This window comes from Gouania willdenowi, chromosome 24, assembly GCF_900634775.1.
Source record: "Gouania willdenowi chromosome 24, fGouWil2.1, whole genome shotgun sequence".
Classification (NCBI taxonomy): domain Eukaryota; kingdom Metazoa; phylum Chordata; class Actinopteri; order Blenniiformes; family Gobiesocidae; genus Gouania; species Gouania willdenowi.
This window is the reverse complement of record NC_041066.1, coordinates 17,851,341-17,859,921: the sequence shown is the minus strand read 5'-3', so window position 1 is coordinate 17,859,921 and position 8,581 is coordinate 17,851,341.

Sequence of the window (8,581 nt, the reverse complement as noted above, 5' to 3'; positions counted from 1 at the left end):
AACGTTCCCGCCTTTGCCTTTCGAAACCTAACCGATTAGAACCAATCATGAGGCAGTGTTGTGGTTTAGGGTGAGATATCCGGGTGTGAAGAAAGCAGAAGCGCCGAAGCAAAACTGGCGCGTGCACAGTTGCAGGGAGAGAAACTAGCTGGGCTACCGCTATTAGCATAGCTCCAAATTAAAATAGAAAGATGTTGACGCAGGAGGATGGTTAACGTGCCCTTATCTTGCATACTCGTGTTGGAAAAAGTCACTCAACGACATAATGACCTCAGCATTACTATCCCAAAAGAAAGTTTTCACCAGCGGAGCCTTGTTGTTGTAGCAGCGTCTCTGCGGCGCATGCCGATAACAACATCATCATTTGTTACCGTGTGATTGGCTAAAACAAATCATGGTGGACAGGCGCTTCGCCCAATCAGCTTCAAGCCTTCTGTTCATGTCCCTCCCTGGTTCCGATAGGATTCGCCAGACACAGACCCAGATCGATGTGGAGAACTCGAGTGAGAGGGAGGAGCTACACAACAATCTGGCTCTTGCCAGGTTAGCATAAAATGTGTACACGTGAGTTTTATGGATCAAATGAGCACATGTTGATATTCTACTTGGTCACTTTCTCACTTAAAATGTTTTCAGAACTTTCAAAGATTTTTTGACATTCTAGGTTCGAAATGTATCTTGGGAAACTTGGAAGTGTACTTCAGTCGGAACTCTCATCATTGGTTGTCATCCTGATCATACTTGTAGTATATAGTAGACGGTATAGACTCATTGAGTTTGTAGTGTTTAGTACGGAGTGTGCCATTTTGAACACAGCCTATGACTAAAACAGTCCTAATGTGAGAGTGTGTGAGATGATGATGTAAGATGTCTATTGAAGGAAAGGACTTTCCTAAACAAGATGAATGAGTTGCATCAAGCTCAGCGGTGACAAACGAGGCCTGAATTGTCACAAGTGTTTGATGGCGGTCTCTCGGGTCCTTATCTCCCATAAACCCCTCACCTCTCGACCTTTCAAACCACAAGGGTGACTATACAAATGGCCGACCAGTGGAATAACTGCCACGCTATGACCATTAGCCGACTGGGTTATACATACCATCCCTCTGCTGCAAACATTTTTTGGCTCAAGTACCCCCTTTCTCTTATTTCTAAATCCAAGTACCCCTTTCGTTTGACTGCAACATTTTGTTTAGAAAACAATTTGAAAACAAATATAGAGCATAATGATGGAATGAACGAGTAATAATACACATTTTGAATAATCTCATTTTGTAAATAAGTGGAAAAAACAGTATTTATTGCAGTGGTTCCCAATCTTTTTTGGATTGTGACCTCATTTTGATATCAAGAATTTCTGGAGACCCCAAAGGCATTTTTTTCTAGAATTAGTTTTTGATCATGTTTGAGCTCATATAACATGATCATATATATATATATGTTTTACTGCATTTTGATTGAACTAGATTTTTATTTCACAAATATAGAAATCCTAGATATAGATAAACTTTATTAATCCCCAATGGGGGAAACTTATTTGCCACCAAGTTGCACAGTTTACACATATATTCCACAAAATGACGTTAAAAGTACATACAAAAAAAACAATAAATAGATAAATAAATCAAATCAAATAAAAATGCCATTGACTTCATTTAGAGATTCCACAGAACAGACAGTAACAATTCACAGATGTCATATACAACATCTTTATTTAAATACAGTATAAGAAAAAAAAGAATTTAAAAAAATAAAAAATCTGTTGACCCAATTTAAACCCAAGGCGACCCTACATGAGATCCCGACCCCAAAGTTGAAAAACGCTGATTTAGTGGCTCCTGAATAGATTTATTTCTATAGTTTTTTTATTTTTATTTTTATTTTTTATCATTTTTGATCACTTCTGTGGTGTTACCAAGACTGACACTGTATTTGATCATTTTTCACTCTCTCGTGTACCCCCTGTAGTGCCATTGCGTACCCCTATGGGTACACGTACCCCTGTTTCAGAAACACTGTTCTACTCTCTTCAACCTAAGACCAATCTGTGAGTTTTGTATGTTCAGAACCCAGGTCTGGTGCATCAGCTGCTGTCTCAACTGGTCAGCAGAGTGATGAACAGACTAGCAGAGGTTCTCACTCAACGCTCATCCGCCGCGCCTGTCATGTAACACAGCACGATATCCGTCCCCCATGAGACGCATAGCCGTGGGACGCCCGCATTCTTCACCACCAGCTTTGACAGCAGCAGCAGCAGTGCTGACCATTGAAAGCCCAGGGGAAGAGGACGGTTTATGGGCTGAGATTTGTGCCATTAAACTGAATTTGAATAGTTGGTATTGAATTTGAAAGTAACAACTTAAATTTGAATTTACTGTTTTAGAACTGAATTAGTAACTTAAAAAAAAAATCATTTTAGTACATTCCAAAAATTCTAATTTCTGCTTCTCAAATTCAGATTCCCTGCACGTAATTCAGTTTCACTCCACAGAGACACACTTCTGGTCCGTGAGGTTGAGCGATCAGTATAATTGCGGTTTGAAAGTATTTTTGTTGGAAGTTGCTTTTGGCAGGAGTCTCGTAACCTCGAAATCTCATCCCGTGAGACTTTGCTGCAGAAAGACGGACGCTCAGAACCTTGTTATAACACTCCGTATTCCTTTGTTGTTTCACGTCTAATGTGGCACTGATCATTTTAAAGTATTATGCTAAGAAATGTCTCGATCTCCTCTTCTGTTTACACGTACCGCGCCGTATTTTCTCGGAGAGCAGTGGTCATGTGACCAGGTATTATTTGTATAGGTGTTATATGTATTTGCGGAAAAAGTGTTTCCATTGAGCTTTTGCGACTTATCATCCTCCGCCACAAAGTGTGGAACGGGGATATAGGTTTGAGCTCCGTCCGTCCTTCCGAGTTAAACGGGACAGCTTTTCTCAGAAACTGTTTAAGATAGGATAACCAAATTTGGTGTGTGGCTTCAGGGTATCAATACCTTGATGGAGTTCGAAAATGAGAAGCACGCAATAATTTTTTCTGGAGTTATTGTCCTTGTTCCTTTTTTTTTTTTTACTCTGTTCGAGGTTTCTTCAAAGGGGACAGTTTTTTTAGAAACCGTTGAAGTTAGAGTAACCAAATTTGGTGTGTGGCTTCAGGGTATCAATACCTTGATGGAGTTCGAAAATGAGAAGTGCGCAAATTTCTTTTTTTTTTTTGGAGTTATGGCCCTTGTGTCATTTTTTTTTTCAACTCTGTTCGAGGTATCCTCAAAGGTGACAGCTTTTCTTGGAAACCGTTTAAGATAGTTAGTATTATTTTAATTTGGTGTGATAATATTTTCTTATGTATACATCTAGGTTTTTAGATTTAGGACATTTAGGAAAAGATTGTGAGAACCAATCTGATGGGGGATGTTGATGACTGTCTTCTTGTTTCAATTTTGAAAAGTCTGAAACTCCTCCTAATGAAAGCGTAAAAACCTTTTAGCGATATTTGAGTGTTTTTTCAAAATTCAGGTGTTTCCATCACCAGTTTTTATTGCGCTATTTAGATTTTGCGCATTTCCAAGGCTAATGGAAACGCAGCGAGTGATGCTTTCTATTGTGCAACAATCGATACCATTACAGAATCAAATGTGAGTTCTTTAGTTGTCTGTTGACTGACACAGTAAATTTTAGTGGAGCTATGGGTAAATTGATGTCCACGTGTGCTCCTGTGGACATGAGCGTAACGGCTACGGGAGATGTACATCATTTTCTGTAACACTGCAGTCTGAGATTAGCAACGGGGTCCCAGGGGTCTCACTCGTCACTCCATTTCCTAAATTGACAGCTGGAGAAACTCTATTCCAGCAGACGTGATAAACGACACGGGGCGCCGGAGGAGTGCGGTGCAGAAGAGAGGAAGGAGTGATAAATGGGGGAGGTTGGGAGGAATCAGGGCAGATGAAAGTTGTTGGGCAGTGAGAAATGACTGACAGCTCATTATGAAAATCGGAGATGGGTGTGGAACTCGTTCAGTTTTCTTTATTCCCTTTTCTGTATCATACGTAGAACATGTGTAGAAAAAACCTCCGATGTTTTTTTTTTTTCTCGTGCAACCCTAGTAATATATATATTTTTTACCTGAAATAATTAGAAAATAGATGAATTTTCAGTGTGTCTATTTAGGTTCATCAAAACAGTTCTGAGCTACATTGACACCTTGAAATGAAATCATGACTTCATTGTTCTCCGTGCTTTCGTGTCACCTCAGGAGAAAGTAGGTGGCCCACATTTATCAATAATGGTGGATCAATTCCTGATTCATCGCAGTTTATCCTAGGAAATAAACCCTCACTCCTATAGTTGAAGACGTAACTCTAGGCAAACGCAGATTGATTTGTGTGGCCCATTTCATACACAATGCACTACAATGTGCTTTACATTTCAGTCCTAGTTCAGTCTGTCCAGGTTTTTTTAATTTTGAAAATGCAATTAAAACACATGAATTGTATTGTTACAGATGGACAATGTTTTTTTTTTTTTTCATAGTTTTTATCCCTCCCCTTCTCCCACGATTAAAAGTATAACAGAAAACATTAAAGAGAGCTTAAAAATCATCAATAAAGGGGTCAAAGACGTATAAGGATTGTCAACGCATTAAATTTCATAAACTGGGCATCGTCACATTAAGTTTGCATTATTATTATGATGGAAATAAAAAATAGAAATACTTTTACATTTTATACAGGATTACAAAACACTTAGAAAATGAAATGTGAATAGATTCAGAATCTAATTTTAAAGATGTTTTAGATAAAGAAATCGTGATTGGACAGTTGCACCACATGATATTTTAACATCTTAAACAACAGGATAAATTACAGTTTAAGTGCCTTTATAGGAGAAGTACTACATATATGGAATATTGTGTGCAAATAAACTTTTTTTTTTTTTAAACTAAATGAAATCCACTTGAACAGAAACTCTAGGTTTCACGACCCAAAAACATAAAAAATAATAAATAGTGAATAATAGAATTAAGAATAAAAGGATTAAAAGATCTCCCTCTCAGTCAAAACCAGCAGAAAAAACATGGATTTAAAAAACAAGATAAAAAAAGAATTTTTTTATTCTATGAAAATATAACGGCAATTAATTTGTAACTATTTTGAAAGTTTTTTGTTTGTTTTTTTAAATGCTGAAACAAATATAATAATAGTTACTGAGTCCTGCTTGCATTATTTTCCAGTTTTTTGACTGTGGAAATGATATATGCATGCTAGCGTGATGTATTGAAAGCTCCTGACCGCTGGCAACGCTGCATCATAGTTTTCAACCAGCAACACCCCAGCTAGAAAGTTTAGATCTATAAAGGTTCTCAGAATGTATGAGAAAAATTGACCCATTTATTATTAAATAATTGGTTACATACATTTCAACCTTCAAACATAATATCTACAGTATTCTACAATTGAATAAAATAAAATAAAAATTTAAAAAATGATAAGACCTTGAAAAATAACCTAATAAATCCAATGAAAACAAATTATACTTTTCAAAGTGCGAACAATTCAAGTTCACCTCAGCTATTTATGGTGGGAACAACTGAGGGCGGGGACAAAAACAACAACACAATTCTTCACTGCCCACTGCTCAAAGTTAAGAGTTCACAGCTCCAGTTTCACTGACTGTGCCCAAAACAATGTGATCATTGCTCTTCGTCTTATATCGGAAATTTTAGATGCAGTCTGATAAAATTCGATATTCGTTTTCTGGCTGATATCGGACCGATATCAATATCGGATGGGGACACCTCTACTAAAAATGTTTGGTGTTAACCTCTTCTAGATGTGTAGTTGCTAAAACATTGCACCCTAAGTTTCTTGAAATGTTACAAAATGCTTCCTAGAACTAGTGCAAAATGGCAAAAGTTACAACACAAACCACAAAACACGGGTGCCTTTAAAATGAACACATTTGATGCAATTTCTTGCAGAACATGACTTAATGTGTTCAACAAAAAACATTACATTAAATACTCCTGAAAAATATCACTCTTGATGTCAAACTATACACCCCAAAAAGCACATATATGAAAAATTAGAAATAGCACTTTTAGGAAATGTTTGCCAATGCTAGCTAGGACATCAGACACAGGCTACAGCGTTTTAAACCTCTTGTCTTTATTTCATTATGTTTTGATTTATATGTATAGCAAACACAAAGCTGGGAGTTCCCTATCAGACATCAGAAAGCTCAGTCTTTCTTCAGGGGCCAAATCTTATTGGGTATTTCCCCCCAGCTCTCGAACCAGCTTCTTGCCACCTCGCTCGATTTAGTTGTTTTAGCCCCCGATGGCCATGTTGCTGATTTTGAATAAGTGCTCAGGGCAAGAGGGGTCAGCTGCAATTTCAGCTGTAGCTAAACTGGTCTTTTTCTAATGTGAGATCTGAGGTGACTTTGACTTTTGATTAATGACACTTCTCTAAAGGACATCACCGGCAAAACTTTCCACTGCATGAAAATCACTCGGAGCCGAAAGAGAAAAAGAAAAAATAATCCTCGAAAAAGAATATCCGTATGCATGCACAACCCAGGCACCGACTGACTGCGTTCAGTGTGAAATAATAATAATAATAATAAATACCCAGGTGCCGTACAGGAGGCAAACAGTGAAAGTGTTTGTTATTAAAATATTTGTACTTTTCATCCCCCAAAGGCCCAGTGTGCCTTTTCTCACTTATGCATATTTCCATTATAGCGACATCAAGCAAACAGAGGAACACGTCTGCTGCTGCTGCTGCTGCCTCACTCCTGTTCTACAACAACAGCCCCTGGGAGTGCTCGTATCCCATGAGCCTTTGGGCAGAAGGCCCGAGGACACGCTGTGGGGATGTATTGAATAGTGTTGTGGTGGAGAATGAGAGCCGCACATCTCAATATGAGCGCTATGGATAAATGTAAAGCAGATAGCAGTTGAATGGAATGGGCCCATTTGGGAATCTGCCAAAGAGATTTTAACATAACGTGAAAATGTGACGGCAGCTGCCGCGGTGTAAATGTTTGGGCCACAAACAGCCACGAGAAGACATTTATACTGTTTTTTTAGTTTGACTGAAATATTTCAATGTTCAAGCGTTTTTTCCCACACTTTCTTCTTCATCGTTGTTTTAAATTCTGTAGCTAGGAATAAGAAAATAAGTTTAAAAAAAAGAGTTTGGTCACTGTAGTAAAATAATTCACATATGCGTCACTTTATCAGGTGGACCCGATAACACAGAGATGGGAAACTTTCATCACAGCGAGGTTCACAAAGATGGGATTTTCTGACTTGTGGGCTGCAATATCAACATTCATGTATTTTAAATAATGACCAATATGAGCATTAATACAGGAAAAAACTGAAGTTGTGTGTATTTTTGTAGTCATTTTGGGCTTTTGAAGTAATTTATATTATTCAGTAATATAATTCATATTTTTTTCCTCATTTTAAGTGTCTTTTGAATCATTTTATGTATTTGTGTTCTTGTTTTGTGTTTGTGTCGTTTTAGGTTTTGAAGTAATTTTGTGAGTTTGTTGTCCTTTTGTGTCATTTTCTGACATTTTGTGTGATTTTAGAGGTTGTTTTGGACTCAGAGTCATTTCTGTGCATTCCTGTTATCTTTTATCAGTTCTTTTGGTAATTTTGCACGTTTTTAAATTCATTTTGTGTATTTTTGTTGTCATTTTAAGTTTTTTGGAGTCATTTTGTGTGATTTTTCTGTCATTTTTGTGTTCATTTTTTGTGTTTTTGATGTCGTTTTTGTTTTTTTGGAGTCATTTTGTGTGTTCGTGTTTTCTTTTTTGTAATTTTGTATCATTTTTTAACCTAACACTGGAGCTCAGTCATATACCATTTTATTCACTTATCCCACTCACACCTGTTTCCCTATTATAGATAATAATCATTCTACAGTACAGAATAGCTTCTGATCTCAATGCTATTTCTCTGTCGTTATGCAGATTTTACCCTTCTGTGCTTAGGGGATTTCAAAAACAACAACCTTAAGTTTATATTCATGTTGCTTTACTTTACTTTTGAATTATCTAATAAGGGTAGGTATCTCGTTTTGAAGTGTAGCACTTTTTATGACTAATAAAGACAATATACTAAGTGTCGTTTCTATGTGTAGTCTGAAAATTTCACTTTTTTTGCTCTAGTTTTTATTATCTTTAAGCTATTGTTTCCCAAGGGGATATTTGTAAGTCCAGCATCTTTTAATACAAAATGACACATTTATAATTGCAGACAAGTAAAAAAAACAACAGGAAAACATGGTAATTTGTGGGTTAACCTGTCAGCGAGGCAATGACTGAGAGAACTTAGCTTTTGCAAAAATGTTTTTTTACATTTTAACATTATACAATCCTGACCTAAGGGCTCAAGGTGCAGAATAAATGGTAATAACCCCTAAACATACAATGGCCATGAATAGGATGTCTTTGGACGGTTTGTTTCTGTTTTTTAGGCCGGGCTACCGGACTCAAAACGCCACTCACTTTGTTCTTCTATTTCTTCTTGTTGTTGTGTACACTAGTTAAAATCGCTATTCCTCTGTTA